Source organism: Bos grunniens, chromosome 2 (genome assembly GCF_055505025.1).
Source record: "Bos grunniens cultivar Pamir isolate PY7600 chromosome 2, Bosgru_T2T1.0, whole genome shotgun sequence".
Classification (NCBI taxonomy): Eukaryota; Metazoa; Chordata; class Mammalia; order Artiodactyla; family Bovidae; genus Bos; species Bos grunniens.
The window spans coordinates 98,182,386-98,201,562 of NC_141166.1; positions in this window are offsets into that span (position 1 = coordinate 98,182,386).

Below are 19,177 nucleotides of genomic sequence, written 5' to 3' on the forward strand. Positions count from 1 at the left end.
ACAAGAGTATCCAGGTGTGCCCAATGAGGTCACAGGGCTCTTGAAAGAGAGACGAGGCAGGCAGGAGTCAGAGGAGCTATGACGACAGAAGCAGACGTCAAAGTTGTCCAACCACAAATCAAGGAATGTAGTGTCTAAAAGCTGAACAATGGAAAAATAACAACAGTTCTCCCCACAACCTCCAGAACAACCGTGATCCTGCCAGCATCAGCCCAGTGAAATCTGTTTCAGAGGTCTGACCTTCAGGACGGTAAGATTGCGAATTATGTGACCTTTTTTAAGTCCTAAATGTATAGTAACTTTTCTGTAGCAATAAAAACCCCAAACCTGTCTCCCCAGTTAGAATGTAAGCATTTCAAGACCATGATTATGTTCTATTTTAACTGTAGTGCCTAACCAATAGGTTCTTCATAAAGGTTTGGAGAAAAAAATGAGTGATTGGGGTAGTAGCCGTCCTTCTACTCTGCATCTAAATCTCATCTCACTCTTTCACTACATGAAACTTTCCATGGTTTTCCACTGCTCTTAGGATAAACAGAACCCTTGCCATGGCCTGCATGCCTGCTGGGCTAGCCTGGTGCCAGCACTCACTTCTGGCTACGCTGGCGGTTTTTCATGTTTGAATCCCTCCCCTCCCTCTGCCCCTCCCCCTCCCCAAGTATGTGATTATACCCTATTTCTTATTTCAGAACTTTCTCAAACATCACTTTCTCCAGGGATCTCATCCATCTTTGATTTAGATATTGAATTATTTTTTTTAGCACTTCCATTTGTAAATATAAAAAGATTTTCCTCCAACATGGGATTCTAAGCTGTATGAGAGTAGAGACCATTTCCACCATATATTTCAGTGCCTGGCATAGAGCAGTAACCCTGTAGTCATTATGTGTTGAGTGAAATTTTTTAAATAAAAATTAGTCATTGCATATATAAAAGAAAAGAGAAAATGCTTTAGTGATTTGAGTCTCACTTGTAAAAAATTATATATTAGGAAAAAAGTTTTAAGAAAAAAATCAGAAGTCTCTATACCATACAGCACTGTTGTTAGATTTCAGTTTCTGACCGCAATTTAGAATCTTCTATATTGAGCATAGAATCTTCTGCATTGAACTACATTTAATGGTAGTTGATATTTATCTGATAGAGTTGTTGAATGACCTCCCTCTGCCACTCCTCCCTTCCTCCTTTCATCTTTCCTGTACGTACACATATTTCCTGTATGCTATACCTGTACGTACACCCTACTACCTGTAGTCTTTTCTTTCAGAGATTTATCAAGTGGTACAGAGTTTGATGTACGCAGCCTTGAGACATTACAAGTTCAACTTGTGGGGACATGAACTTTAAATTCATTGTGTCACTCTACGTTCATTGTGTCAGGTCAGGTATTGAGAAATTCATGATCCCTCAAACATCAATCTCTCAAGGAGCTCTTCTCCTCAGTAAAAATCAGTTATCTTGGAGTGGTCTTCAGTTCCCCCATAATATTAACAGCTCTTCAAATTCAAATACAGAGCTTTTCCTTGTGGAATCTGGGCATAAGGTCCTCCAAGGCTTTCAGGAGCAAGAAAGGACAAATCCCAAAGACTTAACTACTTTACATTCACAGTTGGTTTATTTCTGTCACTTAATACTATAATAGATAAATGAATATGAGCTCAAAAAGTTTCAGTTCAGTTGCCCAGTCATGTCCAACTCTTTGTGACCCCATGAGTTGCAGCATGCCAGACCTCTCTGTCCATAACCATCTCCTGGAGTTCACTCAGACTCACGTCCATCGAGTCAGTGATGCCATCCAGCCATCTCATCCTCTGTCGTCCCCTTCTCCTCCTGCCCCCAATCCCTCCCAGCATCAGAGTCTTTTCCAATGAGTCAACTCTTCGCATGAGGTGGCCAAAGTACTGGAGTTTCAGCTTTAGCATCATTCCTTCCAAAGAACACCCATTCTGATCTCCTTTAGAATGGACTGGTTGGATCTCCTTGCAGTCAGGCCATAAGTAAAAACTGTGCTTAAGTATCCCAGCCTAACATTCAAAGCAGCCTTATGGCTTTGGACATGTATGCATGCTAAGTTATGTAAGTCATGTCCAACTCTTTTGTGACCCTATGAATTGTAGCCCACTAGACCTCTGTGTCCATGGGATTCCCCAGGCAAGAATACTGGAGTGGGATGCCAGGCCCTCCTCCATGGAATCTTCCCAATCCATGGATCAAACCCATGTCTCTCAGTCTCCTGCATTGGCAGGCAGATTCTTTACCACTAGCCTCACCTTTGGGCAAGCAAAAGCAGATACTCATCTCTACTCTTAAAGTTCTTCTGCTCTCAAAAGAAGATAGGATTCTTGTGCTGATCACCTGCTGAGCACTAGCTTTAAGTAGTTAACCTTCTCTTAAGGTGAAAGGTCTTGTGATTTTTTTTTTTTTAGGGCTTCAGTTTACTAAAGGTTCTAATCTCATTTGACAAACGCTTAATGGAGTCACAAACTACATAGTCTGTTTAAAGTCTGTTGGTGCTCTGCACATAGTAAAGTGAAGTCGCTCAGTCGTGTCCAACTCTCGGCGACCCCATGGACTGCAGCCTACCAGGCTCCTCCATCCATGGGATTTTCCAGGCAAGAGTACTGGAGTGGGGTGCCATTGCCTTCTCCTGCACATAGTAGGGTTTTACTAAATGATGGAGAGTGATTTTAACCACTTTCTTATCATTTTAAGTGCCCATCAGCATTCAGTAATATAAGTCAGTTGCTTCTTTTTTATTTTCATTTTTTTACCATTTCCACCTTGTTAAGAAATCTTAACCTTCCATCCAGGATATTTTGAATGGTGCTATAGCTCTTAGCAGTGGTGAGATATAGAAAAGAGAATTTCATTCTTAGTGAACTAAGTGCATAAAAAAAGATTGCAGTAGTCTGAAGTTTATTAGTAGATAACAGAGAACACATCTTAATAAGGATAAAATTAAAATCAAGAAGATGAATTCTTCCAGTCTTACTTGAATTTCATCATTAAAAGAATGGGCCCTCAACTGTTTCTAAATACTTGGAATAAGAAATGCTCTTAAATAAGTAACACCTACAAATGATACTCGGAGAAGGCAATGGCACTCCACTCCAGCACTCTTGCCTGGAAAATCCCATGGACGGAGGATCCTGGTAGGCTACAGTCCATGGGTCGCAAAGAGTTGGGTACAACTGAGCGACTTCACTTTCATTTTCACTTTATCCAGTTTTAAAGTAACTTTTTAATGTTTCATAAGTGTGACTCAGCAAAATATTGAAGGGCAATTTGCCAGTAGCTGTTAGTTTAGAATTTAAAATTTTACTTCTAAGATTTCTAAAGAATGATTTGCACGAGTACATAAAAATAATCAAGCATGTTTGACTTTGGAAAAAATTAATAGCCTAATTGTCTAATAAGAAATCTATTAACTGCTCAAATCCCTAATCATCAGGGAAATGCACAATGAGATATCACCTCATACTTGTCAGAAGGGCTATCATCCAAAAAGAAAACAAATAACAAATGTTGGTGAGAAAGTGGACAAATGAGAAACCTGGTACACTGTTGGTGGGCATGTGAATTGGTACAGCCACTGTGGAAAACAGAATGGAGGTTTCTCAAACTAAAAATAGAACTACAGTGTGACTCAGTGATTCCACTCCTGGGTATATAACCAAAAATAGCAAACACCAGTTCAAAAAGATATATGCACCACAGTGCTCATAACAAAACTATTTATAATTGCCAAGATACAGAAACAAACTGCGCATCAACAGATGAATGGGTGAAGAACATGTGGTATGTATACACGCGATGTATGTAATACACATACACAAGACAGAATACTACTCGGCTGTAAAAAGGAGCAAAATACCACCATTTGCATCAGTATAGATGGACTTGGTATTGTGCTGCGTGAAATAAGTCAGACAAAGATGAATATATGTTAAGTCTAAAAGATAACAAACTACTGAATATAATAAAAAAGATTCACAGAAAACAAACTAGTAGTTACAAGTGGGGAGAGAAGGGAGGGACAATATATGGGTAGTGGGGTGGGAGATAAAAAATACTGGATGTAAGATAGCTCGAAGATGTACAACACAGAGAATATAGTCGGTATTTTTAAATAACTATAAATGGGAAGTGATCTTTTAAAAATTGTATTAAATATAGCTTCTGTTACAATTTTGGTATCTATCCTTCCAACAAATTATATAGCATCATATATAATATATATGTGCAAATTATGTAGCATTTGAAAAATTTTTTAAATCTATTAAATTACAGTACAACTATTGCTGTTTGGGAAGAAAGTTATTAACACAAATAATATCCATGCTATATTGTGCTGTGGTAAAACAGGTTATATGACAGTATTATTTATGTGTTTATACATTAAAAAGTCTAGAATACTATGGCAAACTATTAAAAGTGGATATATCTAAAAAACGGGATTGGAGAAGGAGGCAATATTTTAACCTTCTATTTTTATATACTTCTATGTCCCTTACTACTACTACTAAGTCACCTCAGTCGTGTCCGACTCTGTGTGACCCCATAGACGGCAGCCCACCAGGCTCCCCCGTCCCTGAGATTCTCCAGTCAAGAACACTGGAGTGGGTTGCCATGTCCTTCTCCAATGCATGAAAGTGAAAAGTGAAAGTGAAGTCGCTCAGTCATGTCCGACTCTCAGCGACCCCATGGACTGCAGCCTTCCATGGGGTCCTCTGTCCATGGGATTTTCCAGGCAAGAGTACTGGAGTGGGATGCCATTGCCTTCTCCATCTATGTCCCTTAGGTTTATATATATATATAATATATAAAATATAAATATATATATATATATATTTTGGTGTTAATATATGTATGTCTTTTACACTATTTGTATATGGGTGTATATTTGCAATAATTTTGTGCAAATGCCTGAGTAGAATTCTTGAGTCACTACATTCCTATCTGCTGCTGCTAAGTCGCTTCAGTCATGTCCGACTCTGTGCGACCCCAGAGATGACAGCCCACCAGGCTCCCCCGTCCCTGGGATTCTCCAGGCAAGAACACTGGAGTGGGTTGCCATTTCCCTCTCCAATGCATGAAAGTGAAAAGTGAAAGTGAAAGTGAAGTCGTGTCCGACTCTTAGCGACCCCATGGACTGCAGCCTACCAGGCTCCTCTGTCCATGGGATTTTCCAGGCAAGAGTACTGGAGTGGGGTGCCATTGCCTTCTCCAACATTCCTATCAGCAATATGCAAATATGATGCTGTTTGATGCTGTTGTTAGGGATACGTATTGTTTTTTGTTTTTTTCACTATTTCCAACTGTGGGCTGCTAGTATGTAAAGATGCAATTCATTATTGAAAATTGGTCTAGTTAAACTCATTTATTGTAGTGGGTATTTGAATGTTCCCTAGAATTTTCTGTCTACATGATCATGCTATCTAGGAATATAGTTTTACAAGTATTGTTGTTCCATCACTAAGTTGAGTCAGACTCTGCAACGTCCTGGAATGTAATACGCCAGGCATCTTTATCCTTCACTATCTCCTGAAGTTTGCTCAAATTCATGTCCATTGAGTCGGTGGTGCTGTCTAACCATCTCATCCTCTGCTGCCCCTTTCTCCTTTTGCCTTCAGTCTTTACCAGCATCAGGGTCTTCCAATGAGTCAGCTCTTCTCATCAAGTGACCAGACTATTGGAGTTTTGGTTCAGCATCAGTCCTTCCAATGAATATTCAATTTTGATTTCCTTTAGGATGGACTGATTTGATCACCTTGCAGTCCAAGGGATTCTCAAGAGTCTTCTCCAGCACCACAGTTCAAAAGCATCAATTCTTCAGTGCTCAGCCTTCTTTATGGTCCAACTCTCACATCCATACCTGACTACTGGAAAAACCATAGCTTTGACTATATGGACTTTGTTGCCAAAGTGATGTCTCTGCTTTTTAATATGCTGACTAGGTTTGTCATAGCCTTCCTTCCAAGAAGCCAGTAATTCCATGACTGCAGTCACAGTCCACAGTGATTTTGGAGCCCAAGAAAACAAAATCTGCCCCAGCTTCCACTTTTTCCCCCCTTGCCATGAAGTGATGGGACTGGATACCATATCTTAGTTTTTGAACATTCAGTTTTAAGGCAGATTTTTCAGTTTCCTCTTTTCACCCTCATCAAGAAGGTCGTTCGTTCCTCTTCACTTTCTGCCATTAGACTGGTGTCATCTGCATCTGAGGCTGTTGATATTTCTCCCCAGAAATCTTAATCTCAGCTTGTGATTCATCCAGCCAGGCATTTTGCATGATGTACTCTGCATAGCAGTTAAATAAACAGGGTGACAATACACACCTTTGACTCTGTGAACCAGTCTGTTATTCCCTTTCTGCTCTATCTTTTGCTTCTTAACCTGCATACAGGTTTCTCAGGAGGCAGGAAAGGTGATCTGGTTTTCCCACCTCTTAAGAATTTTCCACAGTGTTATGATCCACACAGTCAAAGGTTTTTGTGTAGTCAGTGAAGCAGAAGTAGATACTTTTCTGGAATTCTCTTGCTTTTCCTATGATCCAGTGGATGTTGGCAATTTGATCTCTGGTTCCTCTGCCTTTTCTAAATCCAGCTTGTGCATCTAGAAGTTCTTGGTTCATGTACTGTTGAAGCCTTGCTTGAAGGATTTTGAGCATTACCTTGCTAGCATGTGAAATGTGTATAATTGTGTGATAGTCTGAACATTCTTTGGCACTGACCTTCTTTGGGATTGGAGTGAAAACGCGTTTTCCAGTCCTATGGCCACTGCTGAGGTTTTCCAAATCTGATGGTACATTGAATGCAGCCCTTTAACAGCATCATTGTTTAGGACTTGAAATAGCTCAGCTGGTATTGCCTCACCTCCACTAGCTTTGTTCATAGTGATGCACTCTAAGGCCCACTTGACTTTGTACTCCAGGATGTCTGGCTCTAGGTGAGTGATCACACCATTATGGTTATCTGTTAGGTCTGTACCATTTCTGTCCTTTATTGAGCCCATCTTTGAATGAAATGTTCCCTTGGTATCTCTAATTTTCTTGAAGAGATCTCTAATCTTTCCTGTTCTTTTGTTTTCCTCTATTTCTTTGCATTGATCACTTAGGAAGGCTTTCTTATCTCTCCTTGCTACTCTTTGGAACTCTGCATTCAAATGGGTATATCTTTCCTTTTCTCCTTTGCCTCTTGTATTCTTGCCACCTCTTCTTAATCTCTTCTGCTTCTGTTAGGTCCTTACCATTTCTGCTCTTTGTCATGCCCTTCCTTGCATGAAATGTTCCCTTGATATCTCCAGTTTTCTTAAAAAAATTCTAGTCTTTTTCATTCTTTTGTTTTCCTCTATTTCTTTTCATCATTCACATAGAAAAAATAAATAAAAATACAAGAAAAAAAGAAGGCTTTTTTTTTTTAATCTCTTCTTGCTCTTCTCTGGAACTCTGTATTCAGTTGGGTAGATCTTCCCCTTTTCCCTTCCCTTTTACTTCTCTTCTTTTCTCAGCTATTTGTAAAGCTTCCTCAGACAATTACTTTGCCTTCTTGCATTTCTTTCATTTAGGGATGGTTTTGGTCACTGCCTCCTGTACAGTGTTACGAACTTCCATCCATAGTTCTTCAGGCACTCTGTCTACCAAATCTAATCCCTTGAATCTATATATCATCTCCACTATATAATCATAAGAAATTTGATTTATGCCAAATGACCTAGTAATTTCCCCTACTCTCTTCAATTTAAGCCTGAATTTTGCAATAAGGTGCTCATGATCTGAGCCACAGTCCGCTCCCTGTCTTGTTTTTGCTGACTGTATAGAGCTTTTCCATCTTTGGCCACAAAAAACATAATCAGTCTTATTTCCATATTGACCATCTAGTGATGCCCATATCTAGACTTGTCTCGGGTTATTGGAAGAGGGTGTTTGCTGTGACCAGTATCTTCTTTTGACAAAAATCTGTTAGTCTTTATCCTGCTTCATTTTCTACTCCAAGACTAAACTTACCTGTTATTCCGGGCATCTCTTGACTTCCTACTTTTGCATTCCAGTCTCCTATGATGAAAAGGACATTGTTTGGGGGTGTTAGTTCTAAAAAATCTTGTAGGTCTTCGGAGTACCAGTCAACTTCATCTTCTTCAGTATCAGTAGTTGGGGCATAGACTTGGATTACTGTGATGTTGAATGGTTTGCCTTGGAAATGAACTGAAATGATTCTGTTATTTTGGGGATTGCTCCCTGGTACTGCATTTCAGACTCTTGTTTACTACAAAGGCTACTCCTTTTCTTCCAAGGGATTCTTGCCCGTAGTAGTAGATATAATAGTCATCTGAATTGAATTCTCCCATACCCATCCATTTTATACCCATCCATCAATCCAGTTCATTGATTTCTAAAATGTCGGTATTCGCTTTTGCCATCTCCTGGCATCTTCTAAATTGCCCATATCCAGTTCTCCTTGATTCATGGACCTAACATTCCAGGTTCCTATGCAATATTGTTCTTTACAACATCTGACTTTACTTTCACCACTAGACATATCCACAGTTGAGCATTGTTTCCACTTTTACCCAGCCACATCATTCTTTCTGGAGCTATTAGTAATTGCTCTCCACTCTTCCCCAGTAGCATATCAGACACCTTCCAGCTTGGGGGGCTTATCTTCCAGAGTCATACCATTTTGCCTTTTCATACTGTTCATGAGGTTCTTGAGGCAAGTATACTTGAGTGGGTTGCCATTTCCTCCAGTGGATCACGTTTTGCAGTAACTCTTCTCTAATGGGGCTTCCCTTGTGGCACAGCTGGTAAAGAGTCTGCCTGCAATGCAGGAGACCTGGGTTCGATCCCTGGGTTGGGAAGATCCCCTGGAGAAGGGAATGGCTACCCACTCCAGTATTCTGGCCTGGAGAATTCCATGGACTTTATAGTCCATGGGGTGGCAAAGAGTCAGACACAACTGAGCAACTTTCACTTTCACGTCACTTCTCTAATGACCTGTCCGTCGTGGGTGGCCTTGCATGGCATGACTCATACCTTCATTGAGTTACACAAGTTCCTTCACCATGATAAATCTGTGATCCATGAAGGTGTTTACAAGTATACTTGTCTCCTAATCTCTGTGCTTTTTGTTCTTTCCTTATTGCCTGAGTGGGACCACTTATACAATGTTAAATATAAGAGATAAAAAGGTATGTTTTGGTTTCCAGTCATATGGACAAAACAACTTAGTATTTCATCATTAAATATAATGTTAAATGTAGGCTCTTTATGGATGCCATTAATCAGGTTGAGGAAATTCCCTTCTATTCCCTGCTTCTGAAAGTTTTTTTAATCATGTATGACGTTTGCATGCATGTCAAATATATTTTTCATATCTACTGAAATTATCATATGGTGTTTTATTCCTCTTTTAATATGATGAAATACATTGATTCTTAAATGATAAATCAAACTTGATTTCTTGAAATGGAACTTAATTTTTATAAATTGCTGGATTGAGAATATATGTTGTTGGATTCAATCTTTTTATCCCCCCCTCCAAGTTTTATTAAAATATAATTGAAATAAAACATCATATTTAAGGTATGCAAAATAATAATTTGATATGTACAGATTGTGGAATGATTGCCACAGTTTAGTTAACATGCATCATCTCACATTTTATATATATATATATATATTGTGTGTGTGATAAGAACTTTTAAGATCTACTTTCCTAGAAACTTTCAAATTACAGTACTGTACGTAACTAGTCATCCTGCTGCACGTTGTGGGTGTTTGTGTGTACACTCAGTCCGTGTCTGACTCTGCAGCCCCATGGCCTGTAGCCTGCCAGGCTCCTCTGTCCATGGGATTTTTAGTCAAGAATACTGGAGTCAGTCACCATTTCCTACTCCAGGAGATCTTCCCAACTCAAGAATCAAACTCTTGTTTCTTGCATCTTCTGCATTGGCAGGCAGATTCTTTACCACCAGCACTGCCTGGGAAGCTACAGGCAGTGTATATATATCCCCACCACTTTTTTTTTCTGATTATACTCCATTATAGATTATTACAAGATACTGAATATAAATCCTTGTACTGTATTAGTAAATCCTTATTGCTTAGCTATTTTATGTATAGTAGTTTGTGTCTGTTAATCCCATGCTCCTAATTTGTCCCTCCACCCCTCTGTCTTCCCTTTGGTAATCATAGATTTTTTTTTTAATGTCTGTGTGTCTGCTATTTATATAGATTCATTTGTATTTTTATATACCACATGTAAGTAATATCATACAGTATTTTTCTTTCCTGTCTGACTTACTTTGCTTTGTATGATACTTTCTAGGTCCCTTCATGTTTATGCAAAGAAAATAGTTCATTCTTTTTCATGGCTGAGTATTATTCCTGTGTGTGTGTGTGTGTGTTTGTGTGTGTGTGTGTGTTAAGCAAATTGTCTGGACACTTAGGTTTTTTCCCATGTCTTGGCTATTGTAAATAGAGATGCCATGAACATTGGGGTTCATCTTTTCAAATTAGAATTTTAAATTTTTTATGGATATGTACCCAGAAGTAGGATTGCTGGATCATGTAGTAGCTTTATTTTTAGTCTTTTAAGGGACCTCCATTCTAGTGACTGTACCAATTTATGTTCCCACCAACAATGTATGAAGGTTCCCTTTCCTCCATGCCCTCTCCAGCACTTACTGTTTATAGACTTTTTGATTAGCCATTCTGACAGGTGTCAAGTGATAACTCATTATGGTTTTGCTTGGCGTTTCTCTAATAACTAGTGATGTTGAACATCTTTTCATGTCCCTGTTGGCCATCTGTAGGTCTTACATGAAAAAAATGTTTGTTTAGGTCTTCTGTCCACCTTTTGACTGGGTGGCTTATTTTTTGGATTTGAGTTGTATGACCTATTTGTATATTTTTGAGATTAATCCCTTGTCAGTTACATCATTTGCAGATATTTTCTCCCATTTAAAAGTTGTCTTTTCATTTTGTTGATGCTTTACTTTGTTGTGCAAAATCTTTTAAGTTTGATTAGGTCATATTTGTTTATTTTTACTTGTATTTATTATGACTTGGAAACTAAGAAAATACTGCTGTGAATTATGTCAGACAGATTATGTTCTCTTCTAGGAATTTTAGGCTATCATGTCTTATATTTATGTCTTTATATATATCTTATATATATATATATCATATCTTATATTTATGTTTTTATCTTGTATATGGTGTGAGGGAGATTCTAACTTCATTGATTTACATGTAACTGCCCTGATTTCCCAGCTCAACTTGTTGAATAGACTGTCTTTTGGCATTGTATATTTTTGCCTCTTTTGTCATATATTAATTGACTGTAGGTATGTGGGTTTATTTCTGGGCTGTATATTCTGTTCTTTTGGTCTATATAACTGTTTTTGTGCCAATACCACGCTATTAAAAAGAAAACACTTTGTATTGGGGTGTATCCGATTAATGTTGTGATAGTTTCAGGTGAATAGCAAAGGGACTCAGCCATACATACACATGTGTCCATTCTCCTCCAAAATCCCCTCCCATCCAGGCTGACACATAACACCACATAATCAGAGTTCCATATGCTTATAGTAGGTCCTTGTTGGTTATCCATTTTAAATATAGCAGAGTGTATGTACATGTCCATCCCAAACTCCCTAACTATACCTTGCCCCCATCCTTCCCCCCGGCAACCATAAGCTTGTTCTGTCTCAGTGAGTTTCTTGGCAAATAAGGAGGCTTGTCTCCTCCACACAGGACCCCGGGACTGGGATGCCCAGATTGTGGCTCAGTCTGCTCACTTTCCAGGGAAAGGATACCTTTTTGTTGTTGTTATATTCACTAGTTTGTATTGTTTAGATTTTACATGTAAGTGACATCATACCATATCCTCCTGAATAGAAAAAAAATTTGCAAATGACTTGACTGATAAGGGATTATTATCCAACATATATGAACCGCTCATAAAACTTTGCATCAAAAAAATCAAACAACCCAATTAAAAATGGGGAGAAGAATTGAATAGACAACTCTCCAAAGAGAAAGTGTAGGTGGCCAACAGGCGCATGAGAAGGTATCGTGAGGACCTTCTCTTCCTACAGATTACTCCTGGGAAATAAGCTCTAACTGATGTCCTATGTTTTTCTGGCTACCTGTTTCTATGGAGAACTTTCTTACAGCTTTGGTTGTATAGGATCTCTTTTGCCAATTTCCAGTTTTTCATGAGAATTGTTCAATATGTAGATGTATTTTTATTTGTTTTTGTGGGGAGGTGCTGAAGAATTGATGCTTTTGAACTGTGGTGTTGGAGAAGACTCTTAAGAGTCCCTTGGACTACAAGGCAATCCAACCAGTCCATCCTAAAGGAGATCAGTCCTGAATGTTCATTGTAAGGACTGATGTTGAAGCTGAAACTCCAATACTTTGGTCACCTGATGCGAAGAGCTGACTCATTTGAAAAGATCCCTGATGCTGGGAAAGATTGAGGACAAGAGGAGAAGGGGACGAAAAGGGATGAGATGGTTGAAAGGCATCACCGACTCAATGGACATGGGTTTGGGTAAACTCCAGGAGTTGGTGATGGACAGGGAGGCCTGATGTGCTGCAGTTCATGGGGTCATGAAGAGTTGGACACAACTGAGTAACTGAACTGAACTGAGGTCCATGTCCTCTTACTCTGCCATGTTGATTGTAGCCCCAGAACTTACTAATCTCATAACTGAAAGTTTGTACCTTTTGACTGCTTTCATCTGATTTTCCCATCTCTAACAACCAGAAATCTGATACCTGTCTCTATGACTTTGGGGTTTTTTAATTCCATATATTAGATCATATGATATTTGCCTTCCTTTGTCTGACTTACTTAACTTAATCACAATGCCCTTGAGCACCATTCGCATGATTGAACATGGCAGGATCGCCTCTTTTATGACTGAATAGTACTCCATTGTATATATACACGCCACATATTCTTTAGCCTTTCCTCTGTTAATAGGCTTGTTGTCATACCTTGGTTGTTGTCATATCTTGGCTATTGTAAGTAATGCTGCAGTGAACATGGGGATGCAGATATCTTTTGGGACTGTGTGTTGTTTCCTTCATATGTTTACCCAGATGTGAATTTTCTGGATCATATGATAGTTCTGTTTCACTTTTTAAGAAACCTGTATACAGATTTTTATAGTGGCTACACCAGTTTACATTTCCACAAACAGTGCACAAGTGTTCCTTTTTCACATCCTCACCACTTATTATCTTTTTGATAATACCCATTCTGATAAGTGAGATGAATTATCATTGTTTTAATTTGCATTTCTCTGATCTTGAGCACCTTTTCATGTATAGTTAACCATTCATATATCATCTCTGGAAAAATGTTTATTGAGATCTGTCTTTTTTATTTACTCAGATTGTTCCTTTGCTATTAAGTCATGAGTTCTTTATATATTTGAGCTATTAACCCCTTTTCAGATTTGAAAATATTTTATTCTATTTCATAGATTGTATTTTCATTTTGTGGATGGTTTCCTTTGCCATGTGGAAGATATTTGATATAGTGGTATCTTCTAGAAGTTTCATGGTTTTGTGTGTTACATTCAAGTCTTTAATCCATTTAATCACTTTGCATGTATGGTGTAAGATAAAGGCCTAGATTTATTTTCTGCATGTAGTTGTCCAGTTTCCAAGAATCATTTATTGAAAAGTCTATCCTCTCCTCATGGTATATTCTTAGCTGCTTTGTTGTACATTAATTGACCATATATGTACGTGTTTATTTTTGAGCTCTCTGTTCCACTGGTGTTTGTTTTTGTACGAATACCATACTATTTCAGTTACTATACCTTGGTAATGTGTTTTGAAATTTGGAATTGTGATGCTTCCAGCTTTGTTCTTCTTTCTAAATAGTGATTTGTCTATTCAGGATCTTTTATGGTCCCACATAAATTTAAGAGTTGTATGTTCTATTTCTGTGAGAAATGCCATTGGAATTTTGATAGATTGATTAAATATAAATGGTTTCATGTAGTATGCACAGTAGTATGCACAGTGGGAAAAGTATTATTGTTAAAATCTATGAGCACAGAATAAATATTACACTTATCAAATTTATTCACCACTGTCTTATGGTTATCAGTATACAGGTCTTGCACTTCCATGGTGAAATTTGTTCTACATGTTTTATTTTTTGGATGCAATTATAAATGGGATTATTTCAGTTTCTTGTAGCTTATTGTTAGCATATAGAAAGCAACTAACCTTTATATATCTTTATTTGAATCCTGCAGCTTTAGTGAATTCATTGATTAGGTATAACAGTTTTGTGGGTTTGGGTTTTTTTTTTTTTAGTCTTTTTAAGTTTTTCTATATATATCATCTATAAGTAAAGATTATCTTTTCCCCAACTTGGATGCCAGTGATAAACCAAACTTACATTCTTGTAACCACTCCAGTACTCTTGCCTGGAAAATCCCATGGACGGAGGAGCCTGGTAGGCTGCAGTCCATGGGGTCGCTAAGAGTCGGACATGACTGAGCGACTTCACTTTCACTTTTCACTTTCATGGAGAAGGCATTGGAGAAGGAAATGGCAACCCACTCCAGTGTTCTTGCCTGGAGAATCCCAGGGATGGGGGAGCCTGGTGGGCTGCCGTCTATGGGGTCACACAGAGTTGGACACGACTGAAGCAACTTAGCAGTAGCAGTGATTTAAAATATGTTGTTCATCTTTCTTTTTTTTTAAATTTAATTTTATTTAACTTTACAATATTGTATTGGTTTTGCCATATATCAAAATGAATCTGCCACAGGTATACATGTGAATTTTTAAAAAGATTTGTGAAAATAAAGATAGCAACTATGTTAAAAAAAATGTTGTTCAAACCAATTTCTGTTACCACAAGTATTTTGATCTATCTCCACGAGAAATACTGGTTTATAGTTTATTTATAATGTCTTTGATTATGGTAACATGATAATGTTGGCATCAAAAAATAGATGAACAATATTTATTTTGAAACAGTTTGGATAGGCATGGTATTTCTTCCTTAAATACTTGATAAAATTTACCAGTGATAACATCTGTGCCCAGATTTTCTTCATAACCAAGTTTTTAAATGTACTTTCAGCTCATTTAACTGATACAAAATTGTTTAGGTTTTATATTTCTTCTTGAAGAAGTTTCCATAATATGTTTTTCCAAGAATTTGTTCATTGCACCCACCCTGGTCATCAAATTCATTGACATAACTTTGTCCATAATATTTTCTTGTTATCCTTTCGATGTATATAGGGTATCTTCTTTTACTGTTTTTCCTTTTACAGTTTTTCTACTGATAACTTGTGCCTTTCTATCTCTTTCTTGAAACATTGCTCTACAATTTTATTAACATTTTCAAAGAACTCAAGAAGAAGGAACACAAAAGTTTAACAAAGAATTAGAAAATATAAATGATCAAATATAGCTGAAAAATATGATACCTGAAATAATACACTACAAGGAATCAGCAGAATAGGTGATGAAAAGGAGTGAATCTGCAGTCTGAAAGACAGTAGTGGAAATCACTGAAACTGAACAGAAAAAAAAAAAAAAGATAATCAGGCAGTTTGAGATCTCTGGGAAAACCTCAAGCATATTACCTTTCACATCATACTAATCCAGGTAGTAGAAGGTAAAGAGAAAGGGACAGTAAACTTACTTGAAGCAATAATAACTGAAAACTTCCCTAGTGACCTAGGAAAGGAAACAGACATGAAGGTCCAAGAAGCATAGAGTCCCAAACAAGATTAAACCCAGGCAGATCCACAATGATACATTGTCATTAAAGTGGCAAAAATTAAAGAAAGAATCTTGAAAGCAGCAAGGGAAAAGCAACTGGTTACATATAAGGGAGTGCCCAAAAGACTGTAAGCTAACTTTTCAGCAGAAACTGTAGGCCAGAGGTTAGTGGCCTACAGCCGTTAGTAAACATAGAACCAGGAACACTCTATCTGGCAAGGCTTTCATCAGATTTGAAGAAGAGAGAAAGAATTCTACAGACAGGCAAAAGCTAAGGGAGTTAAGCAGCATTAAACTGGATCTATAAGAAATGTTAAAAGAAATTCTTTTAAGTGGAAAAAAAAACAGAACACAAGAAGAAATATGGAAATTATGAAAGAAAACTTCATTGGTAATGGCAGGTATACATAGAAGGCAGTAGATCACCCATTTAGAATACCAGTAGGCAGTGAAATGAAGAAGTAAAGTCACTCAGTCGTGTCTGACTCTTTGCAACCCCATGGACTGTAGCCTACCAGGATCTTCCGTCCATGGGATTTTCCAAGCAGGAATACTGGAGTGGGTTGCCATTTCCTTCTCCAAGTAGGCAGTAGATCAACCATTTACAATACTAGTTCAGTTCAGTTCAGTCGCTCAGTCGTGTCCGACTCTCTGCGACCCCATGAATCGCAGCACGCCAGGCCTCCCTGTCCATCACCAACTCCCGGAGTTCACCCAGACTCACGTCCTTTCTCTGGGCTTTCTCTTCCGATAGTGGCTTAGTTCCTCATTGCCCTTTGGGGAAGGGAATTAGTGTTTCCTGTGCACAGGTACCATGCCCAACATATTACACATTTCAACTTATTTTTTGCTACTTCTGTGTGAAGTGGTGGTTACCATCCTGGTTCTACCCATGAGGAAAAACTCAGAGGGTGCTTGCTAGTAAGTAGAAGGAACAAAGATTTTGTGGTACTGAAGAAAAATGCACCAGCCTAAAACTTGCGAGTTGAGTTTTATTCAAGGACCTTAACTGAGGACTATATTCTCTCTGATAGCTCTGAGGAACTGCTCCGAGGAAGGAGCCAGTATATATAACAGATTTTGTTGGAAATATTTTTGGAAATGTTAAAAGACAAGGCTACTAAAATCATCTGTATCAACAACGAGTAGCTAATGGATGCACAAAACAAAGATGTAAAATATAATGTCAAAAACAGTAAACATAGAGGAAGGAGTAAAACACAAGGTTTTTAGAATGCATTAGAATTTAAGAGATTATCAGCTTAAAATAATAATGTACTTGTTGCTGTATATAAATCTGGTAAGCTCAAACCAAAAATCTGTAATAGATACACAAAAAAGAGAAAGGAGTCAAAGATAACACTAAAGCTTGTCATCAAATCACGAGGGAAAATACCTAAACAAGGGGAAAATCTATTTTAAAAAGAAAAAACAATCATAACTCTGTTTTTTTGTTTTGTTTTGTTTTTGTTTTTAATTTTATTTTATTTTTAAACTTTACATAATTATATTAGTTTTGCCAAATATCAAAATGAATCCGCCACTGGTATACATGTGTTCCCCATCCTGAACCCTCCTCCCTCCTCCCTCCCCATACCATCCCTCTGGGTCGTCCCAGTGCTCTAGCCCCAAGCATCCAGTATCGTGCATCGAACCTGGACTGGCATCTTGTTTCATACATGATATTTTACATGTTTCAATGCCATTCTCCCAAATCTTCCCACCCTCTGAAAACATTTAAGAAAATGGCTGCGAGTACCCACCTATCAATAACTATTCTAAATGTAATGACTAAACGCTCCCATCAAAAGACAGTGAGTTTATCTTTGTGTATGGTGTTTGGAAGTTTTCTAATTTCATTTTTTGCATGTAGCTGTCCAGTTTTCCCAGCACCATTTATTGAAGAGACTATCTTTTCTCTGTTGTATATTTTTGTCCCCTTTGTCAAAGATAAGGTTCCCCTAGGTGCATGGGTTTATCTCTGGGCTTTCTGTCTTGTTCCACCTTCTAGAGTAATGGCAATAAAAAATAAATAAACAAGTGGGATCTAATTAAACTTAACAGCTTTTGCACGGCAAAGAAAACTATAAACAAGGTGAAAATACAATCCTCAGAAGGGGAGAAAATAATAGCAAATGAAACAACTGTCAAAGGATTAATCTCCAAAATTATACAAGCAGCTCATGCCCCTCAATACCAGAAAAATAAACAACCTAAACAAAAAGTGGGCAGAGGACCTGAACAGACATTTCTCCAAAGAAGACATACAGGATGCTAATAAACACATAAAAATATGTTCAACATTACTCATTATTAGAGAAATGCAAATCAAAACTACAACAATGTATTAACCTCACACTGGTCAGAAAGACCATTATTAAAAAAATCTACAAACAATAAATGCTGGAGAGGTGGTGGAGAAAGGGTAACCCTCTTGTGCTGTTGGTGGGACTGTAAGTTGATACAGCCACTGTGAAGAACAATATGGAGGTTTCTTTAAAAACTAGCAATAAAACTATTAATACCATATGACTGAACAATCCCACTACTGGGTATATACTCTGAGAAGACGAAAATTGAAAAAATCACATGTACCCCAGTGTTCATCACAGCACTATTTACAATAGCTACAATATGGAAGCAACATAGATGTCCATCAACAGATGAATGGATAAACAAGCTGTGGTACATAAATACAGTGGAATATTACCCAGCCATGAAAAGTAATGCATTTGAGTCCGTTCTAATGAGGTGGATGAACCTAGAGCCTATCATACAGAGTGAAGTAAGCCAGAAAGAGAAAAACCAATGCCATACATTGATGCATACATGTGGAATCTAGAAAGATGGTACAGATGAACTTGTTTGCAGGGCAGCAGTGGAGAAGCAGACATAGAAAACAGACTTGTGGACACAGTGGGGGAAGGGGAGTGTGGAACGAATTGAAAGAGTAATGTGGAAACATACATACTGGCGTATGTAAAAAAGATAGCTAGTAGGAATTTGCCGTATGACTCAGGGAGCTCAAACCAGAACTCTGTGACAACGTGATAGGGTGGGGGAAGAGAGGTGGGGGGAGGTTTGAAAAGGAAGGAACATATGTTTAGCTATGGCTGATTCATGTTGATGTGAATCAGAAACCAATATTGTAATGCAGTTATCCTCCAATGAAAAATAGGCAGTGGCTGACTGAATACAAAAACAAGACTCATATATGCTGTCTACAGCAAACAGATACACTTCAAATCTAAAGAAACACACAAACTGAACTTGAGGGGGATGAAAAAGGGTATTCCATGTAACTAGAAATGAAAAGAAACCTGGAGAAGTAATATTTTATCATATAAAATAGACTCTAAAATAAAGGCTTAAAAAGAGACAAAGGACATTACAAAAGGATTA